General features: G+C 46.0%; 1 protein-coding gene across 5 annotated transcripts in view; it reads left to right on the top strand.

Moving 5' to 3' along the window:
* LMBRD1 (LMBR1 domain containing 1) overlaps positions 1–27,178 on the top strand; it is a 216,375-nt gene that overhangs the window by 87,461 nt on the left and 101,736 nt on the right. The window lies entirely within an intron of this gene.

Genomic DNA, 27,178 nt, shown 5'->3' with positions numbered 1-27,178 from the left:
GCTAGGAATCGTATTAAACTTTCACCCACTAAAATAAAGCCTTTCATAAGTTCTTTCTGACTTTTTTGAGAGCACTGGTTAACTTCCAGATGTTTCTTTGTATTTCACTTTGTGCAGTTATTCGGAAATTACCAAAAACATTAACATTAAAGGTGATCAGGTGATCATGAAGCATCTTAAAATAAGAGAAAATTTTAAAATAGCCCTGTAGCTTTTTTGTAAACTAGAAATTGTAAAATAACTTTTAATTTTGGTGAATTCTCATTAATCTGTTTGCCTTATATTAGCAAAACACAGTACTTGAGTTAATGGGAGCTTTAGAGCATTGTAGAGATGAGTCTTTTGGATAAGTGATAACTTGGCAAAAAGTTTGTTTCTCTTCGGAGATCCCCTAGTGACTGAATTTGCAGCTTTGAATGTACACCTCTTCCCCGATATAACGCGACCCGATAGAACATGAATTCGGATATAACGCAGTAAAGCTTTGCTCCGGGGGGGCGGGGCTGCGCACTCCAGTGGATCAAAGGAAGTTTGATATAACGCGGTTTCACCTATAACATGGTAAGATATTTTGGCTCCCGAGGACAGCGTTATATCGAGGTAGAGGTGTTACTACATTTTTGTAATCTTATCCTCACATGCTGTTCAATGCTCCCTTAGTATGAAGGGGATGAATTCATATAAAAACTGGAGATAAGGCAATAACATATATTCAATATTGTCCTCTAATAAAATCTAACTTTGCTGCCAAGTGGACGAATGGTGTGCTGCCAATATGCCTTTTTATTTTTAACCATAAGCGGTTGTGCAGTGTTTTTTCCATGACATATTTGCCTTTCCCTTTGGCTTCTTCAGTAAATGTTTTTAACTCTCATGTTTTTACTTTCATGCCCTTCTGCAGTTAAACCTTGGTAGCGTTTCCTCATTTATTTCCTCTGGTGCTTCATACTTCTTTAGTGCTGTCTATCAGGATTGCTCTCTCTCAGTACTTGAGGAAGAGAGTGAGAACACACTTGGCAGTTATGACCATTAGGCCCTCATTCATAAAAGGATCTACTGTTCCACCCCCTGGAGGATGCTGATGTCCCTCTTTGTCTGGCTATGCTTCAGCCTTGGTCCCTGTAAAAAGGAAGGCTCTTGGCACAGCGCTTCCCCTTTTCAAACCCTGCATTCCCAGGGGATGAGTCAGCAACCATGCTGCCCCTTTTGCAGCAGTTCTCATCTCCCCCCTCACCGCCCCCCATAAAGCACCGTTCCCTTCATTCTGCCAGGCCAGCTGAACACCCACCTGCTTAAAGGTGCAAGGCAGCCATTCTTCCTTTTCCTTCTCTGCAGCTTCCTTCATGGTTGAGAAATTGTTGCAGATTGGCAGATGTAGTCCAGTGCCCACGGTGCAATGATTTAAATCAAGGTTTAACTCACCAAGTGGAAAATCTAGATTTAAATAATCTTAATCAACTTTTCTGTTTGTACTTCAGTTATTTTCTAAAGAAAGGTGCATTCTCATTGATACAACCATTAAAACATGTTGATTTACAGCTATGTAGCGCCTTTGTACTATATTTGCCACATCTTTTTGCAATCTAGGAGGGAACACTAGAACCATATACATTTATTTAAGCAATTATATGGCTTAATATTTTCAGATTCTTTATTGTATATTTTAATACATTAGAAAATGACAGATTATATTGGTTATTTACTAAATTAACTTTTTGCTCATGATTTGTGTCAAGCTGTATTAAGATGGAACTAGAATTTAGTTAAACACAATAGCACATAAAATTATTTTTAGGGCTGTCGATTAATCGCAGTTAACTCATGCAATTAACTCAAAAATTAATTGTGATTAATCACAGTTTTAATCACATTGCTAAACAATAATAGAATACTAATTAAAATTTATAATATTTGTGGATGTTTATCTACATTTTCAAATATATTGATTTCAATTACAACATGGAATATAAAGTGCACAGGGTTCAATTTATATTATTTTTTATTACAAATATTTGCACTGTAAAAATGATAAAAGAAATAGTATTTTTCAATTCACTTCCTACAAGTTACTGTAGTGCAATCTTTTTATCGTGACAGTTCAATTTACAAACGTAGATTTTTTTTGTTACGTAACTGCACTCAAAAACAAAACTATGTAAAACTTTAGAACCTGCAAGTCCACTCAGTCCTACTTCTTGTTCAGCCAATTGCTAAGACAAATCAGTTTGTTTACCTCAATGGGAGATGCTGCTGCCTGCTTCTTATTTACAATGTCACCAGAAAGTGAGAATAGGCATTCACATGGCACTTCTGTAACTGGAGTTGCAAGATATTTACGTGCCAGATATGATAAACATTCATATGCCCCTTTCATGCTTCAGCCACCATTCCAGAGCACATGCTTCCATGCTGATGACACTCGTTAAAAAAATAATTAAATTTGTGACTGAATTCCTTGGGGGAGAATTGTATGTCTCCTGTTCTATTTTACCCGCATTCTGCCCCATATTTCATGTTATAGCAGTCTTGGATGATGACCCAGCACATGGTCATTTTAAGAGCACTTTCACTGCAGTTTTGGTAAAACGCAAAGAAGGTACCAATGTGAGATTTCTAAAGATAGCTATAGAACTTGACCCAAGATTTAAGAATCTGAAGTGCCTTCCAAAATCTGAGAGGGATGAGGTGTGGCACATGCATTCAGAAGTCTTAAAAGAGCAATACACCAATGTAGAAACTACAGAACCCGAACCACCAAAAAAGAAAATCAGCCTTCTGCTGGTGGTATCTGACTCCGTTGATTAAAATAAACATGCATCGGTCGGCACTGCTTTTGATCATTATTGAGCAGAACCCATCATCAACATGGACGCATGTCCTCTGGAATGGTCATTGAAGCACGAAGGGACATATGAATCTTTAGTGCATCTGGCACGTAAATATCTTGTGATGCTGGCTACAACAGTGCCATGCGAACACTTGTTCTCACTTTCAGGTGACATTGTAAACAAGAAGCTGGCAGCATTATCTCCTGCAAATGTAGACAAGCTTGTTTGTCTGAGCGATTGGCTGAACAAGAAATAGGACTGAGTGGACTTGTAGGCTCTAAAGTTTTACATTGTTTTATTTTTGAATGCAGGTTTTTTTGGACATAATTCTACATTTATAAATTCAACTTTCATGACAAAGATTGCACTACTTGTATTAGATGAATTGAAAAATACTACAGTAACTCCTCACTTAAAGACGTCCCGGTTAATGTTGTTTTGTTGTTAAGTTGCTGATCAATTAGGGAACATGCTCATTAAAATATGCAATGCTCCCTTCTAACTTCGTTTGGCAACCCCATGCTTTGTCCGCTGCTTCGCAGGAAGAGCAGCCCATTGCAGCTAGCTGGTGCGGGCTTGGAACCAGGGTGGACCGGCAGCCCCCATCAGCTCCCTGCTCCCCTAAGTTCCTTGTGTTACAGCCACCCAGCAGGCTATCAATTGGCAGTTCAGCTGTCCCTCTCCCCACTGCCATGTGCTCTGCCTTGGGGCTGCTCCCAGAAACTCCTGCTTGCTGTGCAGGAGGAGGAAGGGGGGGGGGGGGCTAATGTCAGGTTGTCCCTCTTTCCCGCTCCCCCCCTGCTCCTGCACCCTGCTCACCCCTTCTCCATATAGAGCAGGGAGGTGACACGGATGGAGAGAGACAGAGAGCTTTGGGCAGCAGCTTCTGTCTCAACTTCCTGATCCATTTAAAAAGACAATGCACTTAAGAGTGGGTCAGTTTACTTAAAGGGGCAGGATGCATCTCTCTCTCTCTCTCTCTCTCTCTCTCTCCCACACATAAGGTGTGTGTCTGTCTCTGTCTGCTATGTTGTCTCCCCTCCCTCCTGTTCGTGCTGCCTTGATGAGAGGCTACATTAACAACAATGTGTTAACCCTTGAGGGTTCAGCCGAGTGCTGGTTCATCATTTAGCAGCAAGGCATTCCCTGGGAAATCTCTTCCCTCTCCCACCCTCTAACTTCACCACCTCAACCAAGCTTCACAATCATCATAGCTGTGAACAGTATTAAATTGTTTGTTTAAAACTTATACTGTGTATATATCTATATAATATATAGTTCTTCTTCGAGTGATTGTTCACATCCATTACACATTAGGTGTACGTGCGCCGCGTCGGAAACTTTTTCCCTTAGCGGCTCCCGTCGGGCCGGCAGGGCCCCCTCCTTCCCGCCAGAGCGGCGCCCCGCTCCAGGGTATATATATCCCTGCCGACCCGACCCCTCCAGTTCCTTCTTACCGTCCGTGGCGGCGTTGGAACAACTCTGTCTCTCGTCTGAGAATGTCCCTTAGCAATAGTCATTAGTGTTATCTAGCAGTTATCAGTTTGTAGTAGTGTTGAGCCATTAGTTAACAGCTCATTAGGGTACTTAAAGTTCCTGCCGTGGTTGTTTGTTCAGCCCCGGCACCGGCCCTGGGCGGCGGGGTATGCCACACGCCCAAGGCTTCAAGGCTTGCGCCACGTGCCGCAGGCCTATGCCATTGAGCGACCCCAACGCCTCGTGTCTCCGTTGCCTGGGGGAGGCTCACCAGAAAGAGCGCTGCAAGATCTGCAAGGCCTTTAAGCCCAGAACTAAAAAGGAGAGGGACTTTCGCCTTAAGCAGCTGCTCATGGAGACGGCGTTACAGCCCTCCACTTCGACGGCACCGTCTGCCTCCGTGCGGAGCACCCCGGCATCGGTGCGGGAACCGGCGCCGGCGGGTCACCCGAAGCCCGCGGCACCAACCCAGCGGGGAAATACACGACGCCGATCGTCTTCGCCGGCGAAAGTGAAGGGCCAACCTAAGGCCTGAGGACGCTCCCCGCACAAGAGGGCGGCACCGGTAAAGACCTCGAGTGCCCCTAAGGCCGATACGGCCCCAACACGGACCCCGGTAGTGGCTCCGGCGCCGAAAGGCCCGTCGAGCCCCGGGATGGGCGCGTCGAGTGAGGATGAAGGGCTGGAGGAGTTCGTGGAACAGCCCTCCACTCCGGACACGTTTGAGGCAGCTAAGGACCTCATTGCTTTGTCCGTCAAGGCCCCGGCACGCGCTGAGGGCGCTCTGCCGATGCTGCCGCACAGAGGCAAGCCGGCGATGGTGCGCCCATCACGGTCGCCGTCTCGGCACCGCTCCAGGAACCGGTCCCGGTCGAGCTCCGCCTCAGTGGACTCCCGGTTGCCCTCGGCGCAGGAAGCACCGCAGCAGTCGGGCTTCAACAAGCGGTCGGCACCGACTCAGCAACCGAGCACGAGTCGGCACCGCGAAGCGTCGGCGGTTCGTTACCCGAGGCCGACCAGCCGTAGCCATTCCCGGTCCCGCGATCACCAGTACCGTTCCAGGTCCAGGTCAGCGAGGCGCTATTCCAGGTCCTGGTCGCGGAGGCGCTACTCCCCAAAACTGGACCGGCACCGTCATACGGCTCCACCGTGGCCTTCCAGGTCACCGTCCGTGGTCTCGGGGACTGACTCAGACCGGTACGGCGGGTATGCCCATAGGTCACAGGCCAGCAGGGACTACGGTCAGTCCCAATGGGGCCAACCGAGCCAATGGCCATTCTGGACACCCTGGGCCTACCACCAGCAAGGGCCCCCATCGAGGGCCTCGAGATCCGGGCACCGATCCCACTCCCCGCGGCACCGGCCGCCATCGTATAGGGAGGCAACGGTCTCTAGACCACCAGAGCAGGAAGGAGTAGACTCGGCACCGAGTACGGTGCCGTCCCAATCCCACGCTGCGGGTCAGGCCGCAGAGGAACAATTGGCTGATGCCGGATTGCAGGACAATGAGGATGGGCAGAAGGCCCCGACCTCTTCCTCCTCGCCAGACGAGGCGGTAGCGGGCACACTGGTGTCCGGCCCTCCCCCGATTGACCATCGGGCACACCAAGACCTGCTTCGCCGAGTAGCCCTCAATCTGGGCTTGCAAGCGGAGGAGACTGTAGAGCAGGGCGACCCCATGGTCGATATCCTGAGCCCAGAGGGCCCCTCCAGAGTCGCTCTCCCGATTATACGGACAGTACAGTCCAACTAGAAGACGGTGTGGCAAACACCGGCCTCCAGTGCGCCAACTGCAAAAGGCATGGAGAGGAAATACTTCGCCCCATCTAGAGCGTTTGACTTCCTCTTTCTACACCCGTCCCCCTGTTCGCTGGTGGTCTCGGCGGTCAACGAAAAAGAGCGGCATGGCCAGCAAGCTCCTGCCCCCAAGGGCAAAGAAGCTAAGAGATTGGACTTATTCGGGAGGAAAGTCTATTCATCTGGGGGCCTTCAGCTGAGGATCGCCAATCAGCAGGCGATTCTAAACAGGCACAATTTTAACTCTTGGGCATCAGTTGCCAAGTTTAAGGACTCCCTCCCACCTGACGCGCATCAGGAGTTTACGGCCCTGGTGGATGAGGGAATGGCAGTGGCCAAGACCTCATTACAGGCCGCGCTAGACTCAGCCGACGCTGCGGCTAGAACAATTGCATCGGGAGTCGTGATGAGGCGTTCGGCGTGGTTGCAGGCTTCAGGTCTCCCGCCAGAGGTGCAAACCACACTGCAGGACCTTCCGTTTGAAAGTTCGGGCTTGTTCTCCGACCAAACGGACGCCAGGCTGCATAGCCTTAAGGACTTGCGTGCGACCCTTAAGTCGTTGGGTATGCACACCCCGGTAACGCAGCGTAAACCTTTTAAGCCCCAGCCACCACAGAGGCAATACCACCCTCGCCCCCGGCACGAGCCTTACCGCCGTCGAGGCAGGGATAACAGGCGGAGACATAACAATATGCCTAACCAAGGCCAGAGTCACGGCCAGGGCAAGCCGCAGCCGGGAAATAAACCAGGCTTTTGAAGCTACGCCCGAGGACAGCGTACCACTTCATATACCGGATCCTCCTCTGGGTTTCAAGGACCGTCTGTCCCATTTCTACTGGGCCTGGTTGCGCATAACATCGGACCGCTGGGTCCTGCGCACAGTGAAGGCGGGCTATACCCTCCAGTTTTCCTCGCCCCCTCCCTGCCATCCCCCTTCCCCGTCCCTCTTCAGGGACCCTTCTCACGAGCAACTCCTCATACAGGAGGTACAGACCCTTCTCGCTGCAGGAGCAGTAGAAGAGGTCCCTCTAGACCTAAGGGGAAAAGGATTCTATTCCAGATACTTCCTGATCCCCATGGCGAAAGGGGGCCTCCGTCCTATTTTGGACCTGCGCGATCTAAACAAGTTCTGATCAAAGCGCGCTTCCGTATGGTCTCCCTTGGAACTATTATCCCATCCCTGGATCCGGGGGATTGGTATGCTGCCCTCGATATGAAAGATGCCTATTTTCATATCGCAATCAATCCGGCCCACAGACGGTTTCTGCGCTTCGTTGTCGACCAGCGCCATTTCAAATTTACAGTCCTGCCCTTCGGCCTGGCGTCAGCACCACGGGTGTTTACGAAGTGCATGTCCGTGGTAGCAGCCTTCCTTCGAAAAAGAAGGATGCGTGTGTTCCCGTACCTGGACGATTGGCTACTCGCGGGCAGGTCGGAGGCCGAGGTCCGATCTCACGTGACGCTGGCCTTGCAGACGTTCGACAAGCTCTGCCTCTGGGTCAATGTGCCCAAATCCACGTTAGTCCCCACACAGAGGCTGGACTTCATAGGTGCAACCCTGGACTCGGTAACCGCGCAAGCGAGCCTACCAGAGGCACGGTTCATGTCAATTCACAGAGCCGTAAGCTCGGTCCAAAAATTCCCCACGACAACGGCAAGGTGTTGCATGCAGCTTCTGGGGCATATGGCAGCTTGCACACACGTGGTCAGACATGCCCACCTGAGGCTCCGGCCTTTACAGTTGTGGTTCACCCACACGCATCGCCCCAACAGAGACCCATTGGATCAAGTAGTCACGATCCCAAACCAGGTGCTCAGCTCGCTACGCTCGTGGCTCGATCGCCAACAGGTATGCGAAGGGATCCCCTTCGCTGCCCCACAGCCCACTCTGACGTTGGTAACAGATGCATCGGACCTGGGTTGGGGGGGCGCACCTGGGGGAACTGCGGACCCAAGGGCTGTGGTCCAGAGAAGACAAGCTGCTTCACATCAATCTGAAGGAGCTAAGAGCGGTTCGCCTCGCCTGTCAGACCTTCCGCGCCACCATAAAAGGTCACAGCGTGGCAGTCCTGACGGACAACACTACCGCCATGTTCTATATAAACAAGCAGGGCGGGTCCCGGTCTTCTCCCCTCTGTCACGAGGCACTCCAATTATGGAACTTCTGTATAGCCCATGTGATACACCTCATCGCGACGTATCTTCCGGGAATTAAAAACGGCTTAGCAGACCGCCTCAGCCGATCCTACCGAATGCACGAATAGACGTTGAGGCGAGACGTCCTGCATTCGATATTCCGGAGGTGGGGCTTTCCCCGGGTGGATCTATTCGCCACCAGGGACAACAGCCAATGCCCTCAGTTCTGCTCGTTCCAGAACCTCAGCCGGGGATCATTAGCAGATGCTTTCATGATCCCATGGGGAGGGAGCCTAAGATATGCCTTCCCCCCGTTCCCACTCATACACAAGGTTCTCCTCAAGACCCGCAGGGACAGGGCGACGATCATACTTATCGCCCCGGCCTGGCCACGCCAGCATTGGTTCACGTCCCTTCTGGAACTGTCCATAGCCAATCCAATCACCCTCACCCTCCATCGCGACCTAGTCACGCAAGACAAAGGTCGCCTACTCCACCCGAACCTGTCTTCGCTACATCTCACGGCGTGGTATCTCTCTGGCTAAATGATGCAGAACACAGGTGCTCTCACCAAGTTCAGCAAATCCTCCTTAATAGTAGGAAGCCCTCTACAAGAGCGACCTACCTGGCAAAATGGAAAAGGTTCTCCCACTGGTGTGAGCCTCAACGCATACAGCCTTTACAAGCCTCAGTTCCGTCGATCTTGGACTACCTACTGCACCTCAAGAATCAAGGGCTTGCGCCCGCCTCAATTAGAGTTCACTTAGCCGCTATTTCGGCTTTCCATCCGGGAGAGTTGGGAGTGTCGGTGTTCTCCAACCCCACAGTGGCCCGATTCCTCAAGGGGCTGGAAAGGGTGTTTCCCTACTCACGCCCGCCTGTCCCGGCGTGGAGTCTGAACCTAGTCCTAACAAGACTCATGAGTCCTCCCTTTGAGCCCCTAGCCACTTGCTCCCTCACGCATCTCTCGTGGAAGGTGGCGTTTCTCGTGGCCATCACGTCGGCCAGAAGGGTATCGGAATTGAGGGCCCTCTCTTCAGAACCACCCTATACAGTGTTCCATAAGGATAAGGTGCAACTGAGGCCGCACCCCAAATTCCTCCCAAAGGTGGTATCACAGTTTCACATGGGGCAGGACATTTGCCTACCGGTGTTTTTTCCTAAACCCCATACGGACCCTCACCACCGCAGCCTACATACCCTCAATGTCCGAAGGGCGTTGGCATTTTACCTGAAACGGACCAGGTCGTTCCGCAGAACACCCCAGCTGTTAATTGCTATTGCGGAACGTATGAAAGGCTTGCCTATCTCGACACAGCGCTTGTCGGCATGGATTGTGCATTGTATACGCACTTGTTATGAGCTCGCCAATGTTCCGGCCCCGGAGATCCAGGCCCACTCGACTAGAGCCCAAGCGTCCTCAACGGCCTTCTTGGCGCAGGTCCCTATCCAGGAGATCTGTAAGGCAGCCACCTGGTCGTCCGTACATACGTTCACAGCCCACTACGCGATCCATCATCAGACCAGAGAGGACGCGATGATCGGTCGGGCTGTGCTACAGTCAGTTGTACCTTGACTCCTACCCACCTCCAATGGTAAGCTTGGGAATCACCTAATGTGTAATGGATGCGAACAATCACTCAAAGAAGAGAGAACGGTTACTTACCTTCTGTAACTGTTCTTCGAGATGTGTTGTTCACGTCCATTACACTTCCCACCCTCCTTCCCCTCTGTCGGAGTCTCCGGCAAGAAGGAACCAGAGAGGTCGGGTCGGCAGGGATATATATACCCTGGAGCGGGGCGCCGCTCTGGCGGGAAGGAGGGGGCCCTGCCGGCCCGACGGGAGCCGCTAAGGGAAAAAGTTTCCGACGTCCGTGCACGCGGCGCACGTACACCTAATGTGTAATGGACGTGAACAACACATCTCGAAGAACAACAGTTACAGAAGGTAAGTAACCGTTCTTTTTTTGTCTGGTGAAAAAATTTTCCCTGGAACCAAACCCCCCTTATTTACATTAATTCTTATGGGGAAATTGGATTCGCTTAACATCGTTTAGCTTAAAGTTGCATTTTTCAGGAACATAACTACAACGTTAAGCAAGGAGTTACTGTATTTCTTTTGTATTTTGCTGTTCAAATATTTGTAATAAATATAAAGTGAGCACTGTAAACTTTGTATTCTGTGTGGTAATTGAAATCAATATATTGGAAAATGTAGAAAACATCCAAAAAATGTATATAAATGACATTGTTTAACAGTGCAATGAATTTTTTTAATCACTTGACAGCCCTAATTTTTATTTAAACCACCATAAATGTTTTGGTTACATACATTTGTTATCAAAAGATGTTTCACATTTACAGCTAAATGATTTAGTAAAGGAACGGAGGGATTAACTGTAGTCAGTATATTTAATATTAAATCAGGTCATCCTGGGAAAGTTTTCAAATATGCCTAAGTGAAAGTGACTGAAACTAAGTTTCTAGTCACCTAAGTCTCTTGAAAATGAGACAACAGTCTCCCAAGTTACTTTGGCTTTCCTTTGGATTTTTAAAACTAGTAGACCTCCCTTCTCTTTTTTTTTTTTAATTCATAGACTGGAAGAGACACATTTTCTTGCTTTTTCAACTCACTAACTATATCATCAAATAACCTGAATTATTTTTGAAATTTTTAAAATTAAAAAAAAAAAATCTGAAATTTGATGTTCCATGTATATTGGTCTCATTTTAAAGACTCTCATAATTATGAGTAGCTGAAAATTAAGGGTTATATTGAAAAGTATTGGGCATGATTTCTTTTCTGCCTTTAGATGAAAGCGTGGAAGAGCTGGGATCTGCACTATGCTATAACAGGCCATTGAGTAAAAAAAAGATTTTTTTTGTTGCAGCACTTCCCTACTACTTCCACTACTATTTTAGATTGTGAGCTCTATGGGTAGAGACATGTCTGACTCTTCAAATGTTTGGCATCGTTCTAGGGACTAAATACATTTTGAAGTAAGGAGATGACAAGAGTTTTCCAACTACTGAATAGAAGTATGAAGTAGAGGGGAGGGGACTTACAAGCTTCCTCTAGTGTTAAAACTATTTCTGCTTAAATATTTTCTTCCTTTTAATATTCGTAAAGTTGATTTACTTCATACACACTTATGCTAGAAATTGTACTAAACTTAAAAAGAAATTGACTTTAAAATGTATGTCTGCTTCAGAAGAAATTTTTTAAGTGTATAAACTCTTAATTGTAGAATTCTACATGTTTTACATGTGGACTGCATACTGGCTCACCCTGTTTTAGATCAAATGTGTTGATGACTGTTTCTTTGCGCAGGCAAACTTGTTAACAGATGTAATACTATTTTCATATTTTTAAAACATTTTTTTAATTTTCTCAAAGGCACTTATTAGTCTGTCTTGTTTCTTGAAAATGTTTTGTGTATCAAACTTTGTTTTGTATATATTTAAAATTAATTCTGATTATTCCCTACTGCATTTCCAATTTCCATTTGTGTTTGGCTGTCTTGTGTGCAATTTCACTAGAGGGCAGTGCTATGCAAGAAGTGCAATGCTAAGTGCTGTATCTTGCCAACAAATCTTTTGCACAAGAATAAATCTATATATTGCATTTTTAAAAACATAAGTTAGAGAAGACTTGTATTTAAAAGCTGCATCCAGTTTGCTTTATGGAACCTGAACATTCACACACTTTATTCCCATATAGAAATTGCATTTGAAATTAAAGCTTTTGATTAAAAATTGGCATTTTTAACTGCCTTATAAGAACAATACAGTTGAAGGGCAGTGGGGAAAGCTTCAGTTGTGTCATAAGTTAGATTGAGATAATCAGAGGTGACTGTATAAATTCGATCCTACTGTACTTTAATACAGGATATGCAGCCAGAAGAGAAATTTTACTGTTTCAATATAGCACTTTAACTGATACAATATTGTCAAATGGTAGCTGCCAGCAAGAAGCTTAGAAATGCCAAATTTAATTAATTTTAAATGCATTTAACTATAAATGGGTAGTGTTTCTGATAAAAAATACATAGCAGGCTTGCTGCAGTAGTTGTTAAATTACTTTTAATCCATTTACTACAGACATTTGTTCTCCAAAGACACTTGTGTGCTCTAATTGATTCACACTCCTTTTTGTCTATGCTCTCTGCATTTCCTAGCATCGCATGCTCTGAAACTGCAACTTATACCAAATATAATTTTTCACTGTTTATCTTGTCCTCCGCTCTACCCCCTTGATTTGTTTTTCTCAGTTGGTCATTCCTCTCATATGTTAAGACTGTAAGCTCTTAAGGGCAGTTATTATCTTATTGTACATGTGTGTGCAGCGCCTAGCATGATAGCATTGTGATCCAAACCTATTAAGTTTCCAGCTTTTTCCAGACCAGGAGGTTTGCAGACTTACCTGTGATGAAATCTCCTCTGGCTGCCTTATTATCAAACCTCTTGGGGAAGATAGTCAAATACACGCTGCATGTGATAAAAGACATCCTGGTTCCTCAACAGGTGCACACAGCCACTGCTCCCTCTCCCTTCTCTCTGCTATGGTCCCCTAGGCCAGTGTTTCTCAAATGCGGGCACCAGGGGCTTTTCTTGTGGCTACAGCCTCCTTGGTGGAGATGAGTTCGGGGGCAAAGCTAGGGTTACTATACGTCCGGATTTTCCCGGACATGTCCGGCTTTTTGGGCCTCAAAGGGTAGGTCTACACTTACCTCCGGGTCCGGCGGTAAGCAATCGATCTTCTGGGATGGATCCCGGAAGTGCTCGCCGTCGGCGCCGGTACTCCAGCTCGGCGAGAGAAGTATGCGGCATCGATGGGGGAGCCTGCCTGCCACGTCTGGACCCGCGGTAAGTTCGAACTAAGGTATTTTGAATTCAGCTACGTTATTAACGTAGCTGAATTTGCGTACTTCAGTTCGAAGTGGGGGATTAGTGTGGACCAGGCCAAATTCCCGTCCGGGAGGAAATCCCAAAAAGCTGGACATGTCCGGGGAAAATAGGGAGGGAGGGGTCGTGGAGCTTGGGGTCAGGGGCCGGAGCCGCTGAGGCCAGGGGCAGTCTCCAACTGTGGGGCTTCGGGATGCAGTGGCAGGCTCCAGGGTCCAGACCCAGGCTCTGGCTGTGGGGCTTCAGGCTCCATCCCTGGGGGCCTGGCTGCACAGCAGCAGGTTCCAGCCCTGGCCCCACCCCACACCTTCCTGGCCCCCACTACCTCCTTACCCACCTCCCCTTTCAGGGTTTAATTTGTCTTCTGGCCTTGTCAGGGCAGAGTAAGTCTGCTGTGAAAAGTGATATTTGTATGTTTAATACCATTTTTCATAGCCGACTTAGTAGCTAGCTGGGAGGCTGTGAAAAGTGACACTAACATACAAGTATCACTTCTCACGGCAGCAGACTTATTAGCTAGCAAGTCTTTTTTTTTTTTAAATGCAACCCAAAAAAGCTAAAGAAACAACTGTTAAAAAAAAAAAAAGACAAAGTGCAAAGCACCTTATTTGTGTTTCTATTCTGTTTAAGTCCAGTAAATAATAGAGACAGCTGTATATTATTTTTATTATTGGATCTGCACAAAAAAAATACCCCTACATAAATAAATTATAATGATTTGGACATGTATTTGTGCATATTTATTTGTTTTTCCTAAAGTTAATTAAGTATTTTAGGGAAAATTGTCAGAGCAGCCAGCAGCAAGCGTTGGTGGCTGCACTCTGAAGCCACCAAAAAAAATTGTTGCGAGAACCCCTGCCTTAGGCAGATGTAGGTGAACATCTGGATCTGTTGATTGTTTTGCATCATAAGAGTGGGGAGTGAGGAGCAGAGTAACTTGGCATAGCTGAGAGGCAGGGGGCCAGGTAGGGAGTAGGACCAACACATACCATGCAAATAGGTATTTGGGGATGGGGCCAGATTAATGTTGGGCCTAAAATAGCAGAGAGAATAAATGTGGGGAGAGATTAGATTAGGGGGAATGGAGGGGGGGAATCTGAAGAGGATATAGAATGTATTGGGTGTGGTATTAGGTGGAGCAGAATTGTATGGGAAAACTGGGCACGTACAATTGTGAAGGAGTAGAATTGTGGGTGGGGGGCTTGTTTGGAGGCACTGTGGGGGGAATATAGAATTACTGGTTTTGGTTACATAATTAGTGGTCTGTGATGGGAATTGATTTTTGGGGGGTTAGAAGGAAGAATGAAATAGTGGTGGAAGTAAAGAAATCACTTCCATCTAAAATTCATTCTCTTCTCCCTGGGGATATTTTTTCTTCAGAACAATTGAAAACAGATAAACAGGTACAGAAGAGACATCCCACAACCTCACCCAAGGGGAGAGAAGTCAGCAACTATTATTCCATTAACACAAATCAGAGTTTTTGTACTTCGTACACATTCTTCCAGCTGCTTTCCCCTAGTGTGGTAAAAGGAATCCCAGTCATATCTGGAGTAGTGGGAGTGGGGCTGGTATGTATTCCCCAAACACAGGGTTGTCAGATGAGCTGGAAAACTGTGTATAGTCACCAATAACTCTACTTCATCCATTATTGATTTATGTTGGGTTTGGGTTAGCTGAAGTTGGCTTTTTTTGCTGATCTCTGAGGCCTCTAGACATTATTGCTATAAAATGTGAGAAGCATTCAGAAATTTTATGCTTTGCTTGGCCTTTTGGCAGATACTCGCTTTTCAGCTCCATTTTTCTTATGTACCTTTATCTGCTTCTCTTTCTGTGTCTAAGTAGCAGCCTTCTGGTTTTAGGAAGTGCATAGAGTGTGAATACAAAATTTCCCTGCTGGATGGTCACAATTACTATCTGTTTTGCCTCTGGGCAGACTATGGAACATCTGAATGCGACATCTGTTGTAGGATGACACCTTTAATTTGCAATTACTGGATGAGCTCTTTGGACTTTATTTCAGCATATACTGAGATTTCAGATTCAAATTTCACAATCTGTTTCAGGGTTGAGTATCCACTTTCCTAATTCTAACTTTATACATAGCTGTAGTGCTATGCCAGTGTGTATGATGCTGAGTGATATTTAATTTCTTGATTACGTATACTCGTATTCTCTTATGCCCCAAATCTTGGTTTCACGGGATGAAATTCATTTCTCTCCTGTACAAAGCTGGATTACTTGAGCTTTCTGTGGGGTGACTAGTGGGAATTTTGGTTGAGGGGATGGAATTTGGTTGAGGGGACTGCAGGCAGTCCACATGCTGGAGTGCAGCCCCTCTGCATTTGCTCTGCAGCCCTTAAACTGGACTAATGATGGCAGCTACTCCACTCCCGATGCACAGACCATTGGGGACACTAATCACAGATATCATGTCCCTTCCTTAACTTCCCCACTATGCATCTATCTGTTCAGAGACCATCCTGTGGCACATCCTTACAAACCATACAGGTGTGGATGCCTGCTTGCATGGTCGACCTGCCCACCATGACCATATCCATCATGTGAAAGGAAGGGAATTATGCAAGTTGTCCACTACATAAGTGAGGTTGCTCACCCCCCCCCCCCAAAAAGTAAGGAAGCAGTAGATTTGAGGAGAAAAATAAAACATTGACTTGAAATTTTTTTCAGGAGGTTATAATTGATAGTTCTTCGTGGAGTGCTTGCTCATGTCCATTCTGTTAGGTGTGTGTGCTTGTCACATACACGGGTGCCAGAAGTTTTTCCATTCATCCATAGGGGGAATGGCTCTGGTGTCCTCTGCAGTGGCGCACTTATGCTGCAGTATAAGCGGCGCTGCCGGCTCCCCCCCACCTTCAGTTCCATCTTGCCACCGGTGACTGTGCTGGAACGTTCCTTGCTTTGGCAAATCTCCTTGTCCAGAACTGTTCATTGCGAACTTTTCTCCTGTAAAGAATTATTAAACTTGTTAGATAGTTCCCTTAGTGTGTTAGTTAGCTAGTTGTTATTCCAGTCAGGACTTAGCCTAGGGATGGGGTGTGCCCTGGTCCCCAGGCTTCAAACCCTGTGACCGTTGTAAGAAACCGATGCCAGTGAGCGACCCTCACAGTAGATGCTTAAGGTGCTTGGGGGAGCCCACATCAGTGACAAGTGCTAAATTTGTAAAAGTTTCAAGCCTCAGATGGGACATTAGTCTCTGAGCACTACTTACAGAGTTGGCACTGACACTAGAACCGCCCAGGTTGGAATCTGCTCCTAGTACTGTAGCCTCGGTGCGGCGTGCTCTGCCGGTCTGAAGATGGAACCGGTGTCGATCCCCCTTCCCCAGCACTGGCTGGAAAGCGAAGAAAGGCCTGGAGAGGTCAATCTCCCATGTCCCGTAAAGGGAAGGAGTGGACAGGATGGGAGAGAAGACCCGTGAGGAGCTGCTCATTACCACCGTGCGGGAGTCGGGGCCCAGCTCCTGCTGAGTGGGTCAGCTGACCAGGACCCGCTTGCTACCCCAGACAGCATCTTGGGAGTCTGGCACCTGGCAGTGCCATCAACCCCAGAAGCCCTGCAGGCATATTTTCTCTACCGGTGCCGCCCAGACAGTTATGGCAGCACCCCAGTCTAGGGGTAAGCCTGCCTTGGGACCTTTCCAATGGCAGTGTGGTACCACTCCTTGCCTCAGGGAATGTCCCACCAGTGCTTGCCTAGCCAGAGCCACCACACCTCGGACACGGAATGGCCCACTCAGCAAAGTCCCCGGCATCAGTCCTCAGACTCGGGGCACCACTCATCGGGCTTGAGGCGCAGGTCCTTGGTGGTATGGCGCAAGCCTGCTGAGGTGCACTCCTTCCCCAAACCGCAGCAAAGAGAACGCCATAGCCATTCCCCGAGCATTCAGCACCGGTTCTGCACAGGAAGCCGGCAGTCCCGGGAGCCCTGTTACCAGTCATCAGAGTGCTCGTTCGGATCGCAACGACAGCGATGATGCTCCCTTGCTTGGCCATGTTCTTGCTTCCACTCCTGTTTGATGGACCGATCCTGTTGGAGAGCATTCGGTGTCGATCACCATATCACCATTGCTGATTTGCCAAATGCTGACACCAGTCACTGGTGGACCGACCCAAGCACACTCTTAAAGGGAGTACCATTTGACAATCCACGCCTTCAGTCTCCCTGATTTCAGATGCCTCTGACCTTGGCTCGGGGGGCGCACCTCGGCAAGATGCAGACCTAAGGGACTTGCCTCAGCAGGTCCTTCTTCTCTCACCGCGAGTGTTCACTCCTTCCAGAAGTGGTTCAGATGCTCTTCCAGAGGTGGGGAACTTTCCGAGTGGACTTGCCACCAGATGGAACAGGAAGTGTCATCAGTTCTGCTCCCTGTAGGGTCTCTTTAAGGGTGCCCTCGCTGACACTTTTCTCCTTTCATGGTTGGGGGAACTGATGTACGCATTTCCACTGATTCTGCTAGTCAGCAGGGTCCTGTCAAAGATCATGATAACCCACGCTCTGTCTGTCTCGATCACCCCAGTGTTGGCTGCACCAACACTGTTTCGGTACACTGATGGATCTGGGAGTAATTGCCCCTTGGTCGCTACCTGGCTGCCGAGATCTCCTCTTGCACCCAAATCTCACATCCCTCCACCTCACGGCGTAAATGCTATGTGGCTAAACCCAGAGGAAAGGACCTACTCTAGTGAAGTACAGCAGGTCCTCTTGAAGAGGAAAAGGACCTAGGGGTCACAGTGGACGAGAAGCTGGATATGAGTCAACAGTGTGCTCTTGTTGCCAAGAAGGCTAACGGCATTTGGGGCTGTATAAGTAGGGGCATTGCCAGCAGATCGAGGAATGTGATCGTTCCCCTTTATTCGACATTGGTGAGGCCTCATCTGAAATATTGTGTCCAGTTTTGGGCTCCACACTACAAGAAGGATGTGGAAAAATTGGAAAGAGTCCAACGGAGGGCAACAAAAATGATTAGGGGTCTGGAGCACATGACTTATGAGGAGAGGCTGAGGGAACTGGGATTGTTTAGTCTCCAGAAGAGAAGAACGAGGGGGGATTTGATAGCAGCCTTCAACTACCTGAAGGGGGGTTCCAAAGAGGATGGAGCTCGGCTGTTCTCTGTGGTGGCAGATGACAGAACAAGGAGCAATGGTCTCAAGTTGCAATGGGGGATGTCCAGGTTGGATATTAGGAAAAACTATTTCACTAGGAGGGTGGTGAAACACTGGAATGAGTTACCTAGGGAGGTGGTGGAGTCTCCTTCCTTGGAGGTTTTTAAGGCCCGGCTTGACAAAGCCCTGGCTGGGATGATTTAGTTGGGAATTGGTCCTGCTTTGAGCAGGGGGTTGGACTAGATGACCTCTTGAGGTCCCTTCCAACCCTGATATTCTATGATTCTATGAAGAGTAGAAAGCCTTCCTTTAGAACTACTTACATGGTGAAGTGGACAGGGTTCTCCCACTGGGCATCGGAACAGACCATCTCCCCGACGCATTCATCCACGCAATCCACCCTAAACTACCTGCTCCACCTGAAGAACCTGTCTTCCATCAAGGTTCATCTAGTGACCATTTCGGCCTTTCACCCACATGTCCAGGCGAAATTGGTATTCTCACACGAGATGTCAGTCAGCTTCCTAAGTGGCCTTGAGAGGCTCTTCCCACTGGTTTGGAACCTTGGTTCCTCAATGGGACCTCAATGTGGTGCTCACAGGCTCACCCTTCGAGCCTATGGACTCTTGTCCCCTTTCTGACCTGTCATGGAAAGTAGCTTTCCTTGAAGCAATTATATCAGCGAGATGAGTGTCAGAGTTGAAAGCCCTGACCTCGGAGCCACCATATACGGTGTTCTACAAGGGCAAGGTACAGCTGTGACCCCATCCAACCTTCCTGACAAAGGTGGTGTCCTCTTTCCACGTCAATCAGGACATATTTTTTTCGGTGTTCTGTCTTAAGCCGCACTCAACTGCTCAGGAGAGGCAGCTGCACACCTTGAATGTTCAGCGTGCCTTGGCGTTCTACCTGGAACATACCAAGCCTTTCCAAAGATCAACTCAGCTCTTTGTTGCAACAGTGGATAGGATGAAGGGCCTGCCGGTGTCCTCTCAGAGGATCTCCAACTCAATTACCTCCTGCATCCGGACCGGTTATGAGCAGGCACGGGTCCAACCACCGCCTGTTGTGAAGGCCTACTTGACTAGAGCTCAAGCATTAGCGGCTGCCTTCCGGGCACATGTTCCTATCCAGGACATTTGCAGGGCTGTGACGTGGTCTTCAGTGCACATGTTCACGGCGCACTATGCCATCACCCAGCAGGCCAGAGACGATGCTGGGTTCTAAAGAGCTGTGTTAGTCTTCATGTCCATGAACTCCTACCCATCTCCGGTGGTACTGCTTGGGAGTCACCTAACGTGAATGGACATGAGCAAGCACTAGAAGAAGATAAGACCAGTTACCTTTTTTGTAACTGGTGTTCTTTGAGATGTGCTGCTCATGTGTGTTCCAGGACCTGCCCTCCTTCCCCACAGTTGGAATTCCTGGCAAGAAGGAGCTCAGGGTGTGGGGAGTCGACAGCACCCTTTATATCGTGGCATACGCGTGCCACTCTGCAGAGAGCCAGAGCCGGTACCCTATGGATACCACTGAGGGAAAAACTTCCACCACCAGCACATATGGCGAGCACACACACCTAACGTGAATGGACACAAGCAACATATCTTGAACACCAGTTAGTTAGTTTTTTTCATATCTTTTGCTTGCACTTCTACCCTCCTTTACAGTTTGAAATGTTCTGGGGTTTCTGGATTCATTTCATTGTGATTTGTTTTACATAAAGGAAACTGATGAACCGATTTGTTGTTATATCTCATCCACTAGTGTATGCCCACCCTTTACTGGGGGTGTTGTAACAGCTCAGAACTTTGAGCTTGTGAAATTCTGAAGCCTGGTACAAGATGTATAAACCTAAGAATGGGGATAAATTGCTTCTGATTTGATTTGGAAGAATAAATTATGCCCCTACCTGAAGGTGAGAACAGTTAGAGGCAAGAACAGCACTAAGTGCACCTGAACCCTCTGTGAAAGATCCTGGAATGCACAGGCATGCTTCAATCAATCACGGTCCTAGAAATGGACCATGGAAGCAAATGAAAAGAGTATTTTGAGAGAGTGGGTGCTACTATACATCCATGGTAGAGCCATCTTAAAGTGATGAAAAACTGCTCTCCATCTGGATGCTACGTGTATACTTTGTATACTTCTGAAACTTAATACTTTTTGTATGAATAAATAATACTAGTGTTCCTTGGTGAACCACTGAAATGGACAGTAGAACCAATCTACGGGAGACCCTCTACGGATGAGTAGTGGGAATTCAGGTGAAACAAAATGTTAACTCAAAATGTGAGCTTCAAAGTAAGAGGGAGGGATTTATTTACAGTATCCGTGTGGATTGCGGGAAGGAAGCTGGTATGGGACAATGCAATACGAAAATGTTGAGTTGAAAACCAGCCTAGAAAAGACAGTTGTGGTTTACAGAGAGCAGAGTGTTTTTCTGTTCCTTGGATCTGGCACACTGAATTAGCACTTCAATGACAAAGAAAAGGACAATACTGGCAAAAGGGACAAAACCTAGATGTGATCGCTGCTTTGGAGTGAGGAGCCAGACAAAAGAACCTCTGAGAATTATACAATTTGTTAGCGTCGATAAGCTTTGATTCTTGTCTTCCTAACGATATTTTTAGCAATATTGTCCAGAAGCATGTCTGTTGTTTTTTGTACAGTATTGTATGTGATGCTTTATAGATTTTTTTTTAATATGGGTTGCCATTAAAAGTAAACTTTTATTGTCCTCTCACACATTCGTATGAGACCTCTTCCATTATTTCCTGTTTTCTCTGAGATCATTGTCTGATAATTGTAGATAAACGTTTTGTTCTCAGTGGTAGCCACTAAAAGAAACCTCCGTACCCTGGAAAGCTTATGAGCTAAGTCAGGACAAGAAAAAAAGTAACGAAAGGGTTTGTGGGTAAGGGAGGTCATGTATTACGGTAAGATATATGGCTGATGAAGTTAGTGATGCATATATATCAGGGGTTCTCAAACTGGGGGTCAGGACCCCTTAGAGGGTTGCGAGGTGATTATATGGGGGTTGCGAGCTGTCAACCTCCACTCCAAACCCTGCTTTGCCTCCAGCATTTATAGTGGTGTTAAATATATTAAAATGTGTTTTTAATTTATAAGGGGAGGGGGGTCGCACTGAGAGGCTTGCTATGTGAAAGGAGTCACCAGTTTAAAAAAAAAAAAAAAAAAAAAGGTTTGAGAGCCACTGATATATATATTGAATGTGTTACAGATATTTGGGGAGAGAGACGTTCTTAGTTGGGGGAACACTAGAATTTATACTTTTTATTGTATTATCTCAATTTTATCTAATATACCTTATATTTTAATTTGATTATGGCAAGAGTTTATATTGGGGAAAATAGTGGTCGTTAATAAAGAACCCTGAACTGTGACATTATAGTTGGAAATAGAGGTAACAAAATGAACTTTCAAACAAGGCATGTGAACTGCAGGGTCTATCCCTCACTAGGGGCTGAAGAGATTCTCAGAGCGTAAAGACCTTTAGGGTGTTAAACATGGTTACAGCATCGTTCACCATAGAGGTTATTGAGGCAGATGTATATAGGAATCATTCACCTATTATCGAATATTACTATAAGTATCTTGTATAATTTAGTTGTCATTCAGAGGCATGAGAATTCAGTAATAGTCTGTGTATACCATAGGATGCAGAATACAATTTATAATGATTTTAATAACTTCACTTGTGGTGTTTGTGCAGTGGACCTACAAACTTACTACAGTTCACCAAAGAAGGGGAGTGGGAGTGGCATTGGCATAGGGGGAAATGAAATGTCATTTGTGGCTGGATTAGGTGCATTTCTTCACACTTGGTGATGTTAATAGTAGTTGCAATTTACCCATCATTTACCATTGGTTACCATACAGTGGTGTACGAGATACATTTATTTCCTTTTCCACAATAGAGGGATACTGCAGTATTTGAGATGCCTTTGTCTTAACTATTGCTAAATGTTGGCCATTTCACCAATGTACATCACACACTCGTAAAAATTGTAGGGAATTTCTAAAGATTCTTATTCCTTAATAAATGTCCATTTACTTTATAGCGAGCTTACTTTGCTTTTAAATACTACCAGGGTATATTTCTGCTTTCAGACTCTTGCTTGAGGCATTTTGCAAAGCACTCCCATGTTCTAAACTTTATAGAGGTATCAGAAATGTTCAAGAATGAGAATTACACTGGGAAAATGTTTAGAGAAATAAAACTCTCACTTCTCACTGATGGAAGCTGTTACCAACTATCTGAATTTTTTTAATAATATCTATAAACATAAAGTAAAGTTTAGTCCTTGTCTGAAAACATTAGACTCTGATCTATAAAAAGAATGTACAGTTTAACATCTGGATGACTCAGGATGTCCTATTTATTTGCAGAAACATGGCGTAGATCCTAACTCATTCTCATATACTGCAGGATTTTTTGCTCTGTTATGAAAATGTAGACATGTGTCTTGCAGTGCTCCTTTAATAGGCACGGGTAAAGTATCCACAGAATTAGAAGAGGGCTGTTGTTACTTTGATAACTATAAATGTCTCAGTTGGCTTATATGCAGCCGTTGACCATTCTGATTTTTGTGCCCTTTAACTTTGACATAAAGATGGAATATTCTTGTTTCTCTCTAGTTTCCAAAAGAGTTCCTTAGCATTGTAAAGTAACCTCTAATATTCTTCTATATTAGAACCAATAAAGCAAGTATGGGGTGAATGCATATGATAAGTTGTGGAGAAACTAAAAAAAGGAGAACAAGATTTGATTTGCATTTTCTATCATTCTTGTATTGCTTCAAGAAGAAAATTAGAAGCGACTTGTGATTTTCAGCTCCATGAGAAAGAAGGCATTCACCTTCCTTTTTTCTGTCCCAATCAAAAAACCTTTCTTAAATATTTTCAAGTTCAATCTAATGGGATCTCCATAGATCTTAGGAGTTAGTCTTCATGTTCACTTTTTATTTTCATTGAAGGACTCCAGAAGGTTTAAATTTTATATTCCACAACACTTTAACAAAATGGATCAGAATTAGTATTAGAGTCATAAAGGGAGTCCCTTGTCCCTTAGGAATAACTACTCAATTTGAATATGCCTACTGTCTTCTTCTGTGCAGAAAGGAAATTATCCTTAGATCTGCAAGGCAGTCCCTTGGTGATGTCATTACAGGGTTTTTCATACACTAGTAAGTAGACATGAGTAACTCAGATATTGCTTTTGGATGTCCATTTCTTAATTCAGTGATTTTGAGAAGAGGCTGTTTACTACGCCATGATTTTTAAATGCCGGTTCTGTGCAGGACTGTTTCTCCACAGAGCGTGTTAATCTCAGATTGTAGTGGGAGGAAAATAATTATTCTGTTACTTATAAATTGCATTTCTGTGAGAGGCTCTCTTGATCTGAAATGGTATGCCCAGCTTCCAGTGATGAATGCATCTTCTGTCATGTGTGTAGTAGAGCAAGTTATAGTTAATTGCAGTGATAGATTTAGTTACCCCAGGAGGGGACACCAAATTCCATGTAGTGGAAAGATCTAGCTACATCTCTGGGGGGAAAAAAACACTCAAAAATGCATCTAACAAGTAAGGTGAAAGCTTTTTTGAGTACAGTGCTAAATTTTGTAGCAGGCAGACTTTCACGTGACGGAGTGGCCTGTGGAAATGCAGTATTTGTATTAGTTGGGTTTCAGCTAACAAAATCTCCTAGGATGATTGGAGAGCACTAAATTAATCTTTTGCCTATTTTTTTCGTGTCAGAGACTTCTGTCCCTAAATAATAGCTTCCGTAGTATAAAACTTTGAATGTAAAGACTGAAACTGCATATTATATTTTTTTCCTTTAGAGGTAAAGAAAGTGGTGTGGGTGTGCCTCTGCAGTCAGTATGCAGTGATGATGATTTGTTGGCATTTGTAGCAGTATTGGAAATAGTCAAAAGGTGCTACTGCAGATGGTTTTGCTTAATAGAATTTATAAGCCGTCCTTGTGGGGGAGGGAGGTGGAGATGTTTGTCAGCTATGATGCAATTCTTTTTAAATTCCGAGCAGATCACTCATAAAGCCTGCTCTAGTCTCTAACAATCACTTTGTTAGGTGCCACTGCCTACAGGTTATATGAATGCAAGCACACAAAACATTATGTGATGCTAGAATTATCAAATAATTAGGCTGATTAACATTATTCTAATAAAGATTTAGTTAAATGTATTTGCTATGCTTAAGGACATTACTGGATTTACTCATTTTACCTTTAAACAAATCATTTTATTTAGAATTTTGTAGCAACATGTCACTCAGGCTTCAGGGAGCCAGACAGTGACTTCTGTACTATGTAGCATATTAATTCTCAAGGAAATTAGTCTTAACATTGTCAAAGTGTGCAGTGCTAATAAGTTGCTCTTAAAACAATTTGTTCAGTCTTGTTCACCTTTTTATGGAATTAGGTTCCTTTTATTCAGATTTTTTGAAGTTGCATCCTCTAAATCTGTCTATTTTCCCAGCCTACTCAGTGAAAGCTGAGAAGGTTTAAGTTGTGGAGTCCTTACCAAAACCAAACAAACAGTGTTGAGTCTCCCTGCAGGCACATGCTGAACTGGAAATATTGCTAGTCTTCTGGCTCTCTGAGAGGAAGATGATAATGTACATAATACAAGTTAACCACATAAAGAATAGGCTTTAAAATTGGCTTGCTTGAGAGCCTGCAGGGATTTCTCCTGATTTGCCTTTCTCAGCAATCTTGTCTTCCTGTCTCTACTTATGCCGACCTGTGTACGTTTGTATGTTCAAATCTTGCCTCCTAGGGTACATCTACACTTAGCGCAGTGTGCAGAGTATAGACACTGCATGCCCACCTAGAACATGGTATAAATAGTATAGACCATGATGCATGGCTTAGATGAGTAGTATTATCTTAACCCGTACATTTTTAGGGTTGCCAGGTTAGTTTTCTGCCGGACTGCCCAGTTGAAAAGGGCCCCTGGTGGTGCTGACCAGGCTGTTAAAAGTCCGGTCAGCAGCGCAGCAGGGGCCCTGGGCTAAGGCAGGCTCCTTCCCTGCCTTAGCTCCGTGCAGCTCCCAGAAGCAGCTGCCAGGTTCTTGCGGTCCATAGGCACATGGGCAGCCAGGGAGCCTCCGCATAGTTCCCCCTCCTGAATGCCGGCTCCGCAGCTCCCATTGGCCAGGAACCGCAGCCAATGAAAGCTGAAGGGGTGGCACCTGTGGGCGGGAGTGCTGCACGTGGAGCCTCCTTGGCTGCCCATGCACCTAGGGACCTCAGGGACCTGGCAGCCACTTCCTGGGAGCCACGGTAATCGCTGCCGGGACCCCGCACTCCTATCCTCCAACCCCCTGCCCCAGCCCGGAGTCCCCTCCCACACTGGAAACCCCTCATTTCTGACCCATCCGGAGCCCGAACCCCACCCCAGAGCCCATACCTCCCTGCACCCCATCCCTCTGCCCCAGCCCGGAGCCCTCTCCTGCACCATGACCCCTCATTTCTGGTTCCACTTGGAGCCCTCAGCCCAGATCCCATAACCCTTGCACCCCAACCCCCTGCCCTAGTCCAGAGCCCTCTCCCGCATCCTGAACCCCTCATTTCTGGCCCCACGTGGAGCCCGCACCCTCAGCCCAGAGCTCAGACCCCTACCCCCCCCCCCCCAGCAGTCCAACCCTCTTTCCCAGCCCAGTGAAGGTGGGGGAGAGCGATTGACAGAGGAAGGGGGGGATGGAGCGTGTGGGGGCAGGGCCTTGGAGAAGAGAGGCGGGGCCTCTTGGAAAGGGCAGGGCAGGGATGTTTGGTTTTGTGCCATTAGAATGTTGGCAACCCTACACGTTTATACCCTACCCAATTCTCTGTGCCCAAGCAGTGCTTCCCACATCTATACTGCTGTTTTTAGCAGTGTAGTGTCCCATTCCTGGAGACTTTTACTGCTGTGTGTAGCTACACACTGCAGTGAGAAGTGTGGATGCAGCCTACCTTTCACCATCATATGTAGCTACACATGTAGTGCCTGTACTCTACATGCAGCTGTAAGTGTAGACATAGCCCTAATGTGCAAAATGTTCCCTCATACTGCACTTCCTTGTAGTATGTTCCAAAGAACTCTAGAAAACTGGCCACCTTAAGACTAGCTAATGCGCAGGTTCTGAGCTTTGGTTAAAATTCTACTCCAGGAGATTCAGCCACACAGCTTCCCTCAAAAATAAGATAGTAGATAAATCATCTGGATTGCTTTGAAAAATCTCAGCTGAATACCTCTAAAAATTAATAAAACTTAAAAAAAAAAAACTTGGGTTTGATAATTTGATGTAGCTTTCATATGTACAAATGACAGCCATTCTATCATTCCTTATTAGTTCTTTTAGCCTCAACTACATACTGGTCAATTATCTGATGGAAAGAAAATATGCATAAGACGACACCTTTCCCATATGTTAAATTGGAAAATGACATGTGCCACTTTTTCTCTGGAAGTTAGAAGGCATTCTGAAATACATAGGGTTTATCTATTCAGTCTTTTGAAATAAGCAAATAACTTTGTCTGCATACTTAACAGATGGCATTAATATTAATTATTTCTTTAAATACTGATTGATTTTCTCTCTAAGATATGAGTACCAGTACATCAGATTTCTGGATTGTCTGCCTTTAGTTCAGGTTTTCATTTTTCCTAGTAAGAAAAATGGGCAACCACAAACAGGACTATCATTCAGTACTGGTCTAAATGAGTAGTATAAATTCAGTGATTCTGAAGCTTTCCCTGAATAGGAGGAGTCCAAAACCACCTAGATTATTGTCACCTACTTTCTGTTGCAAAGACTGTTTTCTATGTTTATATAATGCCTAACATATTGAATTCCGCTGGGAACAATAAATGAAGGGTGAGGAAGAGG

Source organism: Chrysemys picta, chromosome 3 (genome assembly GCF_011386835.1).
Source record: "Chrysemys picta bellii isolate R12L10 chromosome 3, ASM1138683v2, whole genome shotgun sequence".
NCBI classification, from domain to species: Eukaryota; Metazoa; Chordata; order Testudines; family Emydidae; genus Chrysemys; species Chrysemys picta.
This window is presented reverse-complemented; position numbering and strand designations above follow the sequence as displayed.